We start from the raw sequence: 16,239 nt of genomic DNA on the forward strand, positions 1-16,239 counted from the left end.
TGTGAAAATAAGCGTCCTGAAAATGCAACTATACCATCCATCCTCCGGGGTCTAGGGTAGACAATACCTGAGACAGAGTAAGCATTTTGAACTTTTCCTTTTTGAGGAAGTAGTTGAGGGCTCGTAAATCTTAGATAGGACAAAGGCCCTTGTCCTTTTCGAGGCTAGAAAGTAGCGGGAATAGAAACCACAGCCTACTTCTGGCGCCAGACGGTCTCAATGTCTCCCGTGGTCAAGACAGTCCTGACTTCCTTCTGAAGCAAGTTCAGATGGTCCTCCGTCCGCCAGTCGTAATTGGGAGGCATGGAGGGAAGGGTAGTCTCAAAGGGGAGGGAGTAGCCCCTTCAGACTATCCGAAGAACACACCTGTACGATGTGATGTTTTGCCAGTGGTGGTGGTGATGGCTGATCCTGCCACCAACTGGACACCCGTGATCTTAAAGGCCCGGACTAGGAAGGTTTGGAGGCTGCAGAGTAAGGAATGGACTGACCAAACCTTTGGCCGCCTGACCCACGGGGTCGAAAGGGTCCAAACCCACAGCTGCGCATAGGTTGCTGAACTTGTACGGTCTTGTGGCTGGGATATGGTTGGTGGGGCTGAAAGCCTTTTCTGTGGCCAAGCAAGAGGCAGAAAGGAGACAGGTGGCCACTAAGAAGACCAGGACTTGGCCGTAGCCTGTGAGTCCTTAAAGTGCTCCAGGGCCATGTTCACCTGGTCTCCGAAGAGACCGGTGCCATCAAAGGGCATGTCCATAAGGGAAGCCTGGAAATCCCCAGAAAAGCCAGAAGTTCTCAGCCAGGCATGACTAACAATCACAGATGACCTCGCTCTACCCAGCAAGTCAGTCGTATCAAGCCCACAACGAATGGTGAACTTTGCTGCATCTCTCCTATCGGATACTGCTTGGGAGAGAATGGCCCGGGCCTCCTCCAGGACCTGTGGCAGCACTTGCACAACATTTTCCCACAAGGAGTGGGAGTAATAGCCCAAGAGGCATGTAGTGTTCAATGACCATAATGCCCCAACTATCCATCCTCTTGGATTCCCTGTCGGGGGATGCGGAAGGGAACATGCCTTGTGAGGTACAGGCTTGTGAGGTAGAGGGCGATGGCAGCGGGTGTTTGTCCTATTCACAGGAGCCCCTGTGCTGGGCTTGGACCAGGTTCCCAGAAGGACAGCAGTCAAGGCCTTGTTGAAAGGAAGAAGGGGTTCTGAGGAGGAGACATCCAGCTGCAGGACTTCTGTCAAGATGTTTGTCTCGACTTCCACTGAAGATAGCTGAAGGCCCAGGACACCAGCTGCCCTTCGAACCACCATAGCATATGAGCCTCCCACCTCCGTAGCCATGGTAGGGAGAGAAAGCAGGCCAGAATCTGGAGAGGTATCCAGTCAACTGGCCCCACCCAATGCCTAATATCAGTCCATTTCCTGCTTACGGCGGTCTTGCAAAGAGTCCAGCGACCCCTCTCAATCTTCCTCATTCCTAGCCATTCAAAATAAGGCTACGGAACTAACCTAGGACCCCCAGGGTGCCTTTGGTGCTGGAATCGGAGTTGGTTGGTGCCAATCCGGGTCTGGGATAAGAATGAGGCTGGCACCGTGGCGCGGGGGGGGGGGGGGGGGAGACTGGTGGAAATCTGGGGAAGGTCGCAATGGCACAACTGGCGCCAGCCTGGATCCACCACTAGATCCATGGGTGGGGGCACTGGCACCAGAGCTGCTGGCATGGAACCAGATGGAGGCCCTTTGAACCTCCAGGGCCCGAAGACGTGCCGGGAGGGTCAGGTCACCCAAATATGAGACACGTGGCGTCATAAAATTCTGTAAGCTGGGCGGGGGTGGCTCCACCTCCTGGAAAGGAAGGGAAGTTCGGATCCGACCCAGGTGCAGGTTCCACTGAATGAGGCTTAAGACTCCTCCAACACGTCGCATGGAAAGGGGAGAAGTTGAAGCACGCTTTGAATTCTTGTGTTTCTTACGCCTCTTACCTGACCGTCTCAACGACTTAGAGTGGGAGGACAAAGACTTAGGACTCCCAGAGCGGTGCCCAGACCTTCCTCATATGAATTTAACACAGACACCAACACTATGGGTGATGTTACGTTTTGAAACTTGATTAACTATATCAGCGTTCAGGAGCTCGTTTAACTACTGACTTAGGACAGAGGTGTAGAAATTTATAATGTATCTACTTGTCCAAGGGAAAGGTTGCGTCATAAATCTACTTGTCCTGTAAAAAGAATGTTTGTCCCTTTAGTGCTATGTAGTGCAGTGACAAATTATGGCAGCAATCTCAATAAATAAAAGCTCTGATCATGGCCTCTGTGATTATGCCAGGGCTCATACTATAGTAGGATTTGAATACAAGCAATTCTCTTACTTTGCCAACTTTCCGCCTGGAAGTAGCGGTAAGCACTGGTTCCAGGGTTTGAATGCCCATCTGAGTTTGTGCAAACCTACTAACTTGCATATTCTAGGGGTTTTCACCAGCTCTTCGTCGAGCTTTTCTCATACTCGTAAAGTTGGAAATGTACTCCTGACAAGTGCAGAAGCAAAACTTATTCCACGGTTGGGAAAAAGGTGGTTAGAAGGAAAGTTTACTTGTAAACACTCTACAGATGTTCGCATAAGCAAATCTACACAAGCATATTTGCTCGTGCTAAAATGCAGTTCACAAATATTTTCAAGGAGGACAATTTCCTGGCCTATTTCGGTTAATTTGTTTGAAGTCACAAAAGCCGCAAATCTGCACTAATACAAGGACATATATCATGAGTGCATGTTTCTTTCTTTGAGAATTGGCCCCCTAATTAGGTCTGGCATTAACCAAGAATTTTGTTTTTTTTAAATAAAATGTTATACTTCTCTTTCCATCAGCTGGCTTCACTGCGAGTGTAATCATTCTGCTCTTTCACAAGGAGCATATTGGCACACAAAGTTGTTTTGTACAGTGCCAGGAACTACTATGATGTGTGTTTCTTGAGACCAAAAATATTTTTGCCAATGTTTCTTATAATGGTGAGGGCCTTGCAGCACCCACAAAAATAACGTTTCACACAAACCATGTCAAAACAAGACACATTGACAAAACCACAAGGCTGACCACCAATGGCATACCTATTGGCTTTGCCAATGCTTGTTTCTTTTCATGTTTCTCATAATCTTGTGGAAACTGGGTACACAGCATAAAGCCTTCTGTGATCCAGCTCGGGTCGATTCTGCATATAGCTGTGCACTCTGTGCCTGCGGGTAGGACTGACTGACTGCACATGGCTGCTGCGCCTGCAGATAAACACAGACCCTCGAATCCATAGCAGACACCGGCCCTTCGGCTGGGTTTAGCTGCTTTCATTCAACCAAACAGCGATTCAATCTACGGAAGGGCTCATTATGCACACGAGATGCACACAGAAGATGCAAGCTCATGTCCTCCACTGGGTCATGAAATGGCTGGTGTAGAGCAAAGATAAGGGCTTTCACTTGCTATTCTTAGAAGGTGAAATTCATGGCCCGACAGACATTTCCTTTAAGAGATGTATGTTGAAATTGCTTTCCGCTGCATAATCCTTTTTTACAAGGGGCCTCCGGCGTTAAGGAAAAAAAGCCCACATTTTGTCCAGCGAGTTGCAGGGGTAATGAGGGCACGCGGGCGTCTGCAAGGCACGGACAAGCCCCGAGCTCAGCAGAAGGACGGTCACGTGGGGTCGGTTGACGTACGCACGAAGAGCCAACAGCAGCTAAAGCGCTACTCTCAGTGGGACTGGATCCTGCCCGTGCACTGTACCCCTCTATCTTGTCTCTTGCCATGCACACTACAACAACAACGATCAATTCTTATAGCTCATGTTCTTTCACTAACCTTCCTTGCTCTCGTGCCCCCCCCCCTCCCCCAATCAAGGCAGATTCATCATTGCAGCAAAGAGCATCGACATATCCGGGCGGTGCCAATTTATGTTCCAGCTTGCATCCCTCTCCCCCCCCCCCCCCCGCCCCCACGTGATGTCACTGAACACTCCCGCCAAAAACACTCGCTCTTGCTTCGAGTTATAGCATTGGACGCAGTAAACAGAGGAGCACCCGATTATTAGAGGCAGTTATCTATCCAGGCCTAACCACATGGGTTAACGAGCGATTTACAGATGAGTCTGGTAAATATTATCTATACGGTAAATACATGGAAACATATTGTATTCCTATGGACATTGTTTCAGGGTAACTATACCTTGTTTTACTACATAATATGCCACACAATTGACAGGACTAGAAAGGAAGGAACTATTTACAAAAGCCTGCCTGGACAACACGGACTCGCTTGTCTCCAGTTTCTGTTCCACATCCTCACCATCTGGCGCATCCACAATCCTTGTCAGCTTCCCCTCCCTTCCATGGGGTAAGTTCATGTCCTTTTCCACCATGCATTCTTGTACACCTCCGCGAGTTCCACATTGAGTACTGTTTTTTCACCTTCCACTTCCCTGTGGTGCACTTCAGTCGCGCTGGCATATCCTCCTTCATTTCAGGTACAGGCCGCTCCAATACATTCTTTTACAGCCAAGCTTTTGCCCTCACGGCTCACCCTGACCATATTCCTTTCCTCCTTTATTCTAGATGGCCCTATACCAAAAGGTCCTGAAGAGACCCCTCATTCTTATAGCGGTTGTAACGCGGTCGACAAATATTGAGTGAACCATCCATCAGTGCCTATCATCATATAATGATGCTGTTTGTACTGTGCATTACCTTTGATGGTTGACTTGTATAATTGTTGGAAACCAAATGTATATGTCACAAATAAGTCACTACTTTCTAGGTTCCATGTTCACTGGGGACACATTGCACTGCGTTTTTTTGAAAAATTGCATTTATATTTACATAAACAACTATTGTTGGAACTAAAAAATTAGTTGTGTATGGTTCTTCTCCTTTGAATATCGACCTAACCCTTAAACATATACTGCAATTGCGCATTCTAGTATTAAACACAGGAACCACTGTTTGTCAATACAATACTTACCCTGGTTCCACATGAGTAGGGTTTCCCTTTTTCGACGGAAAGGGGATTGTGGCATTAGGTGTATGCACGGAGCTACCCATGTTCTCCCACCTGACTCAGGTGGAAGGAGGCGGATGAGAATGACTTTATCACTTTATGACGCTCCGGCGGTGCAGAGTGCAGACCCATATTTACGAGGCCACGCTAAGCCACTTTGTGTGGCTTTTCATGGCCGTGTAGATATGTTGTAAGGCAACACATCGCAAGTCGATGCGTTGCATTACACTGCGTCAGGGAGGTGTTCCATAGGCGTTGTATTGGGTGTTCCCAGGCAACACCTATGGGTTTTGACCCATTCACGGATTTATGAGGATCTGTAAACCTGGAAATGTGTCAAAACTGTACGCCTCCCCAGGGCAGGCATCTGTGTGTGTGCTGCATTCTGCGGCACACATAGAAAGAGGAGAACGCCTCCTTGGATTGTTTTTGTGCAGGAAGGTGTGCCTTACTGCACAAAAACAATCCTGCCAGCAACGAGACACCCTTGCACCATGGTGCAAGGGTGTCTGCATTGGCGCTAGGCACCATATTGTGTGCTGGCGCTGATAATGTACTGTATCTAGTAAATATGGTACATTCCTGCTCTTTCCATTTGGTGTAGTGCAGCACAGTAAAAACACGTGCGGTGCTGTCCTACGCCAAATCATTGTAAATGAGGCCCTATGTCTGTAAGAGCTATAACATCTGAGGCACTGCTCCACTTCCTGAATCCTAGGCTTCTCTGATCTGTATAATGTGAAGGGTAGCTGTGCTATCTTTTGTCTAAGTTTGTCAGGTCTGTGTGACTGGAGGGACAGTTCTGTTGTCTGATTGTTTCTGAACCTGCAGGATGTGTGTGCCTTGCTTTGGCTTTGCTGTTTGAAACCAGAGCAGTCAACATTACTTTAATCTGAATGATGGACCTACTACACGAGGCCTGAAATAGTGGCACTTCGCTCTGATGTCTGTATCTGTACATATTCTGTAAGGTCTTTGTAACCCGGTGTATAGCTAGGCTTGCCTGAGCCTTTACATTGTTTAACCTGAAATGGAGCTCTGGTGACAGTCTATAATATCTATGTAGCCATGGAGTTAGTTCTACTTTATAAAGCGATATCTGTGAAATCTATGGGACAACCACCTGTCTAACTTTAGAGGTTGCTAGATTTGTGTAACCTGAAGTATAGCACTGCTGAATATCTCCTGACCTTGTATGATTCATGTAACCTGAGTAATAATTCTTCATTTGAGACCTGGCTCTATGAGTCTGTGCAACTTACAGGGTGGCTCTCTTTTAGGAACCCTGAGCCTGCGAGATCTGTGTAATGTGGGGGAATTATCAGACGGAAGGGTCTCTATAACCTGTGTAACTTGGGTGATAGTTTCATGTCTGTACCTGTGATAAGTGTGTGTACCATGAGCAGTAACACAACCTTCTGAGCTCAAAGAGCTTCATGTGTCTGTGCCCAGAGTAACCGCTCTATTTTCTGAGCTCCGATTCCTCTACCCCAGTGACCACAAGGTTTAGCTGTTCGATCCACAGCAGAACCATATGAGGTGTGCGCGACCTGAGAAAAAGCAGTGGTGTCTGAGTCTGTAATAAGCGGGTACCATGATGGGTCTGATGTCTGAGCATGGAAACCATGCCAATGGCTATGCGGGCTGTGACAGGAGTTTGTAGGACTGGTGCAGCCTGAGGGATAATACCTCTGTCAATGGCATGTGCATGTGATATATGTGTAACCAAAAGGAAATATTTTATGTCGAGACCTGATTCAACAATATCTGTGCAACCTGAGTGGTAGCATGTTCGACGCTTAAGAAGTTTCTAAGATCCATGTAAACTGAGTACTTGAACTGCTGTCTGAAACTTAAGTATATACTTAAGTATATAAGATCTGTGCAATATGAGGAACGGTTCTGGTCTGAGTCTGAACTATGCTTACCCTGAGGGATAGCTTTTGATCGTTGTGACATGAAGTGTAATATCTGTGTACCCTGAGGGATAGTTCTGCTGTTTAAGCCTGAAGGCTGGGCGATCAGTGTAACCTTTGGAAATGCTCATTTAGGTATCAAACACAAATGGATATCCTGATATTTTCAAGTAGTGTGTCCTCCAAAAGCTCCAAATAAAATTTACAATGCGGGCGTTTTTGGTCAGTCTAGCGCCTCAAGAGGTACATGATGTATGTACATTAAAAGGTCAAAAGATCGTCTTCCCTCTGCCACTGGTTGTAAGTCTCCTCTTTCACATAATGATCAACCTCCATTCATCAGCCATTGAAAAACTGTAACCATCATTCGTGACGTATGGAGTTTGCCTCTTCACCGGCTCATAGCCATTTCTTGGAAGCATTAATTATACAAGTCCACGTAGGTAGGGTCATCTTACTCATTTCCCTCTGTACTCTGCTTCTAGGGTGCTCACTTGTGTAGAAACTCTCCGATGCATCTGTTATTTGCAAGTGAATTAGATGTCCACTATTACTCGATCAACAAATGTCCACCGTCCCATATTTATGACTAGCAGCACCAAAGTCTGGGCACTCAGGTGCGTGCAAACAATGTCATAGAAGGAACTCTTGTACTGACATGAAAGAGTGATGACTTTGGACTGGTTGGAGTTAACCAGGACAGCTCTTGTTTTCATTGGTTGTCTGGCTTAGAAACTGTACCATGTCTTTGGTTTGGCTGGGGAAGGGATTGCCAGTGGCTTGCTGGTTGTTGTGTCTTGATGAGTGCAGAAATGCAGCATAGAATGTTTAACATGCCCATAGAGTGCGCCCCCGTACCCTTCAAGGGGTCTCAGTGATCCGCATGAGGCCTTGAGGCAGCTGGAAGCACCCCGCTGGTGACGAGCCTGAATAGACCACTATTCTTCCTGGTTATCACCTTCTTGACACTTTCTGCTGATTATGGCCACCTGGGCTGTACCTCTGTAAGAAGTGAATTGCCTTTAGAGGCGTCTGCCTTCCAGGGCACCAGCACTCTGCCATTGTGGCAGTACTCGTGCACTATGGCTGCAAAATAAGACATTGGCTGTCGTTATTCCCTATGCAGGAGAAGCCACATGATTGTGCCTCCTTTACTCCTCTGGCATCCTCACAACCAGGGAGGGGAAGGAGCAATGGAAGAACACTACCACACTATTCCATTCTGATGAGTTTGTGTACTTTACAGGCTTTCCAAACATTGAAGCCCTCCTAGTCTTTCTGGCTACTAGTGTTCCAAGCCTCTGGCGCCACATTCCCAACTCCTGGAGGACACCCATGGCTGCGGGAGATGTGGCGTAAATAAATATATGATATATCACTGGTGTGAGTCGGATTTTTAAACTATCCGGCTTTAAGCCTGCAGAGCATTATATGACATAAATGCTAGCTGGAGTTGTATCTGAAATGTCACCAAAAGCTCAAATCCAGAGATTTGGCTTTAAAGTACTGAAGTGGCTAACACATTACAGAATTCAAAGAGCAGGATTCTGCACTAAATAGAACAACATAAACAAAACAAGTGTGGTTTCAAGCACTGGCCCAGTAACGTTAGGCCTTGCGTGTAGAGAAGTGATCTGAAACTGTGGAGAACTCAAAAAGAGAAGAATATTTGGGTCTGTGTCCCAAGTCTGCTCCTGGATGTTCATACTGTAATTAAACAGCACCCACAAGTTAAGTAATCGTACGAATGGAGGTTGCCTGCTTCATTTATAAAAGGGTCACCACTGCTATGGCTTAAGTATCTCACTAAACCCATGGTCATGACATTATTATTCTCCACATGCAACCTAATTTAGTTCTGCTTCACAATTCACCCTCCAGGAGGATCCCAGGGGTCTGCCTCGTCCCACCTTTACCTCTAAGTTGTTCAAGAATACATTGATCTGCAGCTCATCAGCTTAATTACTGATAACATGAAGGTGCCAATGATTAATGAGTGATGGTGCCAACCTGGGCATGCAGTCAAGATTTATGAGTGTTGGTGCAAACTCGAGCTGGCACTTCAGAACTAGGAGTTCAATTCAGAACATGCATTTACCTTTCATGAGTAATGGAGAAAATGTGAACATGCACCTAGGATTACTGAGTGATGCTGAGCAGAGATTGCCATTCTTTCTGATGCTGGTACCTACTCTTTGGAATTCGGTGCTCCACTCTCCGAAGAAAATGTGGGATCTGCTTTCTTTCAATAAAGTTCTGAAAACTTGTTTTTTCTCTAATTTCACAGTTTAGTCTTGTGAGTTCGTATGAGGTCATGTTGCAGTCCCCTCTAACAGTCATGAAGATCCGAGTGGTAGACCAGGGCTTTAGAAGTATCAAATAACAAAACTAAACACAACATACCAAGTAATGGGGCAGATCTGACCATGCAGTAAAAGTTGGGTCTGAACAGCCATAATGGTCGTCATTATGCCTACCATATTGCGTGCACGTATGGTCTAATAGATCCTACGTCTGGTGCTTGGCCAGCAGACCCCCGTTTCTGAATCCCGAGGGACCTTAGACCCACATGTCTTTTTGACACTGGAGTTTACATCTCCCTCTTTCCACCTACTGCTGCCGGCACCAGAGGAGGACTTGAAACTCAGTGGCGTAATGAAACTTGAGGGGGCCCCCAGCAAAGTGCATGGAGGGGCCCCCTTCCAGACCTACTCATAGCCGCCACGGTTTCAGATTGCTGTGGGTGAAATTTTCAAAATTTCAATGCAATTAGGAGTGACATTTCGACGAGTATGAGTGACTTTCTTGCGAGTAAAAAAATCACGCAATGAAGAAAGGGAAACCTAAAAATGTCAGAAATGAATTAGACCGAGGAACTCTAAGATCTTAACACTGGTGCAAACAACTGCGATGGCTGACCCATAATTACAATGAAATTATGAAAATGTCACATATAGCAATCTGAAACCTAGGCAGCTATGGGCAGACTGGCCTGTACCCTCACCTGGGAGAATGCCTGACCAAGAGTTAATGAACGCCTTTGCCTCACTTATCATTAATGTTTGTCCTTCTGAAACAGACAGAAATCGAAGCTCTCAGCTGGCGGGGCCCATTCAGCAGTATCCGGGGGTTAGTACTCATACGTTAGAGGTTGCCTCCTCCTACCCCCAGAACGCAAGAAGAAGCAACAGAGGCCCAGCAAATCCGGATTGACACTCCAAGCCCTGAGCTGGCACTCATGCAGCCGCGCTGCTAAAATAAAGACTGAGTTAGTCATTAAAGACGAAGTGCGGGCACAGGGCAGCAGAGAGAGTGGCACCCCTAACTGACACCCTGGGGGTGCCCCCTTTGGCCCCAGGAGTGTGGAGGCAATGGCTTGGTGACCCCAGCCTGCTCGGATTGGTGTTCTGAGGCCAGGGCTGCGCTAATAAAATTGCAGCTGAACGGCGTTGCTAAAGGCTGAGCGGGACAGCGGAGGGGATGGCACCCCTGAGCCCCCTGCACGTGAGGAAACACAGACAGGGGCCACAATCTCACTCCGATACACCTGTGCGCATGGTGGTGCTGGAGTGAGGTTCCGACTGCCCCTGCAAACACAAGACCCCGATCACTCGGCTGGAGCCCTCCAATACCTTCAGGCCAAGTTAGTGCTATTAAACGGCTCAACATTCAGTGGGACAACACTGCGCATCAGGATATTAAGTCAGACAAATGAAGGTGCCACTGCCACTACCGGGCCAAAACTGCCTGCAGGCCCAGACCTGTTAAATCTCATTAACCACACTCACTCACAGATGCATTTTCCGTTTGATGTGCACGATAATTAGACATTGAGGGCCTGCAAGTGTGACCTTTAAATCGGAAATTCCAATCAGACTGGCTCGAGCCAACCCTTCACTGATGACGCAGAATATTGTATAATCTAAATTCTCTTTATATTCAGCTGCAGTGCTGCACTGACTTTGCTTGCGCGGCTGAATTCAACTTTGTGCAGACTACATACAGAGCTGTTGTATGTAACTGTACGCAGGCTGAATGACTTGCGGCTCCTAAAAGTAAATTCCAGTTGGAAGACAAGAAGAAACAGCGCGTGACACTTCACTTACATTTTCAGCGCAGAGCCCCATTGACGGTAAGGCCAGTTGCGACGATTGCAGTCCCGAGTAGCGCCACGGCCGCAGTCCAGATCGGACACTCCTCTCCGACCGACTTGCATAGCATTGGCAGAACTGGCTGCACTGGACTCGCGGCAGGCGGCACCTGAGCTGAGGCAGTCATGCTGATGCACCACCACGGCTGAATCATAACGCCGGCCGGGCCGCGTGCGGAGAGAGGCAGGCCCAGTGTGCTGGCTGCACAACAACTGAAACTATGCTGCGCAGCCGCTCACGGCGCCTATGCGGATTGGGCAAATTAAATCACGGGGCAGGCTCATGACATCAAAGAATGCGCGGTATCGCGTAAAACATAGTAGCTAGCTGCGAGCTGAGCCAGCCCCTCAAGTCAGTCGGATGAGAAGAGCCAGATGCCAAGTTAAGAGCTGTGCAGTCGGTGGAGGTCACTCTGGAGCTCTCGGTCATTGGTAGTGTGCTGAGGGGAGCTAGAGATCGGGGCCCCGCACTGCGGGGGCCTTTGTTACGCCCCTGGGGATACATAACCTAGAAAGCATAGAACAAGTGAGTCTTCAAACTGCATACTGAATAGATAACCCAGGGCTCGACAAATCTTAAAAATCTTACCTGACCTGCAGGTCTAGTGACTAGACTTTACTACTCGACCTAACATCAATGCACTCGACCCACAAATTGGTTGCATACAAATTTTCTTCAAAACATTTGCAGCACCAACAACCCAAGAAAACTTTGGCCAACTAAATTGTAAACAGCAAATTCTTTATTTATTACCCAAGTACCTCTTCTTAGCAGTACTCGGGTACACTACTGTACATTAAACACAGTAGAGCGCGGCCCCGGATGAATACTCTTAGCAGTACTCTGGAACACCACTGTACCTTAAACATACTAGAGCTTGGCCAAGGAAAGGGCAGATCGCACCATGGCTTGGAACAGAAGTTACCCCAATGACTGGAACGTTTTTATGGGGTCTTGCATTTGTATTTTATGTCCCTGCTATCAGACCAGGCATGCTGTGTAAGCACAACTAGGGCCATATAAACAATACTGCCCTGCTTGCTCGTGACAGGATATCGTCATTTTCCATCACTGCTTTATTAGAAAATAAACTCTGCACTTTGTGTAAACATAGTATGTAGGAATCAAGCAGAACTAAATTATTTTCTGCTCCTTTGGAAGGCATTTTGTGTGAATATTAGCCATGCTGCATAATGCCTTGTAGGCATTGCAGCCGTATTCATGATCATTACCTCTCGGACACCGTCCTTTAGTGGTGCTTAACATTTAATTGACGTGGGGACCTGTCTGTCAAGCGACGGTTAAGCCCCTCAGTGCGATTTCACACCATAGATTGTGAGTACAACCTGCCCCATCTGTTTTACTTCCTGGTGGGCTCCACGGCTTGGCCTTTCAACTTAATAAAGTCAGCACCAGGCAAGTCCTCCTTGTGAACGGTCGTGCTTCATATACAGTTAATTGCAGAGAATCACCCAGGGAAAATAAAAAGATTTGCGTTTAACGTGGTTAGTTGTACAATTTGAAGTGGACATATATTTTCGTTCTTGTCCACTTTTCTCCAGCCTCCTTATATTTATACCACTTTTTACCCACCCATTCACTCCTTCCTTACTATAGATCGTATTATGCAGTTAAATATTTTCGTAATAAAAATAACAAAGGGAATCATAGGGAGCCGGTAACCCTCTGCATCCCGCCGGTGCACCCCTGACTGCACCCGCATTGTAGAGCTGGGTAATCCAACGTCTAAGCTGTGAGAAAACACACAATTTCCTGCGCTGACATCTGGCTCCTTGATGGGCACCGCAGGCAGCTTGTTGGCACCTCACGAACTGCCACTGGACGAGGCATGTGCAGTGAGTGCCCTCTGGCCGCCTGTGCCGCCCTCTAAGTAGATTTCATGAATGCTTTGCAGTTTCGAAATCTCAAATTTCACCTTTCTCATGTGCCTCATCTAGTTGTAGTTCTCTGAGCACTATCAACCTTCTGATCACAGGCAGTTCGCAGTGCTAATGTGATCGCACATGTTAATTATTATCCCAATGTGAAGGTCTAATTTCTAGTCAACTAGGTTTATTTACGTTGCCGGTAAGTTTGTGCTTTTCCAGGATAGAAGACTTAAGTCTGAAACAATAACAAGCGTAACAATAGCCCCCGCTGTGCGTTAATCCCCTTCAAAGCCCCCCATCCCAACAATTGAAGCAAAAGCCCCTGACCTGCAGCTGTGTCCCCATCCAAGCGCACCTACCGCAGGGCCCCCCGCAGAGAGATCGAGTCGTCCTTGGCAGGCGCAGGCTTGCATCACGGGCAGAGCTACACTCGCAGGGCTCCCAGGATCATGGTTAAACACCCCAGGCGCAGGAGGAGAACTTCTGCTCCGCTAAGGCATCAGTGTCGCTCATGGCCTGCCTCCTGTCCAGTTTACACGCTGCCTAGGCAGAATATCCTGCCGCTTCTCATTGTAATCAGCCAATGAAAAGTGTGTAAACATGCTACTATACACTTTACTGTGCGGAGATTAGCTACCATCTGATTGGCTGATCGCAACTAGGCCTCAGCAGACCGAGCCCGCGTTGCAATCAGCCAATCAACACCTTTGCCTTTCCCGCATTTTGTCACGGCAGTTCTTGAACATTTCACCCAGCTGCCCTCTAGAGTGTTCTACCAGCACTGCACTTTAGCACAGCAACAGAGCTCACTCGCCAGGCCGGTCAAGTAGGCCTGAAAACTGTCTCGCCCTGAAAGAAATTGACTCGCATTTGCGAGCGGGCGAGTACATTTTTCGAGCCCTGTAACCCTTTAGATCTTTCCTGAAAGGGAGAAGGTTGTGTTCTGCAAACTATTCCATACTTCCAGCGCTGACAGAAAATTATTGTTGGAGTCTTTTTAATTTTGGTAATTTCTAGAAATCTCCCGTCTTGCTATCCCAACCCATAGCACACAGTTTCTCCTACAGATAGATGGGGAGCTGGAGAGAGTTGTGTGCAAATACAGGTCATCATAAAGATATTTATAGCTTCAAGAGGAAGTCAGTGAAGGTCTTATAGGATGGGAGTGATGTGGTTTGATTGTGGTATAATATGGCCTTGTCGTGTGTTTTACATGGCCCATTTTCATTCTCCCCATGTTAGCCTAATTGTGCACATTGTAGGCCGCTTTTTTTTTTTTACTAAAGAGCACGCTTGCCTTTGTGCCACATTGTATTTTCACACAGAACCTGCACGTTATCGTATTTTATTCTTTTCCTGGGATTTTTTCTGTGCACCCCGGACAAAGTCAAACAACATTGACCCTTGCTATTCTCTCTGGTCAGATACTAGCACCTAGACATGACAAGAGAATGCAGCTGCTGTTAGTGAACACACAAATTGTCATATAACTGAATACAGGGATTCTGAAAACACACCCCACACACTGAGCAAAAGTGCTGAAGCAGGAGTGCGGAGTCAACTGAGATGTAGAACATGCTAAGGTACGGGGTCTGACACTAATCCCAGATATATATATATATATATATATTATATATATATATATATATATATATTCATTTCAATCAGTAGTACAGGAGGATTTAAGCTAATCTGTCTGATCACGACATGGCATTTTATGGTATATGGTCTGTTAACCGTGCTGATGATGTTTTTAATAAGCATTTGTTGTCTTATTGTGGTGCAAATACAGATCTTATAGCACGATAGTTTAAATAAACATTGTAAACTTCGTTAGTGTATCTTTTTTATCTTATTGTGGACAAGTGCGAGTGAAAGGGTGTGTCCTGTTGCGCGATCCCTGAGTGGGACGAGAGTATTGTGTTCTTGGGTGCCAAATTACTTATATCTCTGGAAAGGTTAGGAGGGGAAGTGAGGCACTATAGCTAGTTGGGCTCTGGCTCATAGATACAGAGGTGGTATGGTGACTCAGTCCCTACATGCGGTTGTTCTTTGGTCCCAAGCATACATTTGTTCAGTAGCAGAATCCCTGCAACAGTCTCTTGTGACGACTCGGGCTGCTGCATGTAGGACAGTGTTGAAGGGGGCCAATATAGACTTAGGAAGGCCAGTCATCATCATGTTGCCATTATCTCAGTGTGAAAGCCCCAGTGCAAATACTGGTCCTGAACCCCAAGTATGGGTGTAGGCTTGCATTTCGTAAGTTGGTGTACTTAGAAGGAAGTAGAGTTTAAAAATGTGAGAAACATTTAGGTTTCGATTACTGATGAAGCAAGGGACTATTTAGGGCGCGATTGTTAACTGGGATACTAATCAAGGCATTCTGCACTTATGGGGCGAGTGCTCAGAGTAGATAAGGAATTCAGTCTTCGTTGAGCAACTGGAGGAAGAAGGAACTCATCCAGTGGATTTGCTTTTAGAGGAAGTTTGCAGAGTCACGATGTTTGATACTTTTCGTTATAGTCCAGTATCATCAACGGATTAATGCAGGTTAACATGCTTATTGCTCAGCAATTAACCTAATAGATCCATGTAGAGATTGAAAGGCGACACAGAGAGGATCGATCCTTGTGGCACCCGCAGTTTAGGGAACTATTTTGTGATTGGTATCCATCTTAACATTTTGTGGTCTTTTTTGGCTTGAAGGAAATGAGCCCACATCACGGTTTTCCTTATTTCCCCATCCAGGCTCAGAGGATGTTCAGCAAGGTATCTAGCTGAGTAGGAAGAAAAGCTGCAGGCTGGTCGAGTAAAACAAGCGACACTGCCTACATCCAGAGTTCGGAGAAGATTGTCAAGTATTTGGACAGTTGGAGTTTGTGCTGTATCCGGGTGCAACTGGACTGAAAGGAAGTGAGCAGGTTATTACTAGAGTTGTGGTTCAGACATAGAGCAGAGATAACCTTATCCATGGTGTTACACAAGGGAGGGAGATTTGCAGATCGACATTAAGTTCTAGAAGTCACTGGCTATATATAAGCAGGTTTTCTATATAAATAGATATATCTATATATAGATATGTTCTATTTTAGGAGAGGGGCATAGTAGCCCTAATTGACTCAGCAGTGGACTATTCTTAAAAATGGGGGCAAAATTTCACCAGACTCCACTATTGGGCCTTCAGCATATGAGAGGTTATTGGAGGAAAATATTTTGGACAGCTTGTGGAAGA

General features: G+C 46.6%; 1 protein-coding gene across 6 annotated transcripts in view; it reads right to left on the bottom strand.

The window, feature by feature from the left end:
* ITSN1 (intersectin 1) overlaps positions 1 to 16,239 on the bottom strand; it is a 1,732,490-nt gene that overhangs the window by 1,272,511 nt on the left and 443,740 nt on the right. The window lies entirely within an intron of this gene.

Source organism: Triturus cristatus, chromosome 8 (genome assembly GCF_964204655.1).
Source record: "Triturus cristatus chromosome 8, aTriCri1.1, whole genome shotgun sequence".
NCBI classification, from domain to species: Eukaryota; Metazoa; Chordata; class Amphibia; order Caudata; family Salamandridae; genus Triturus; species Triturus cristatus.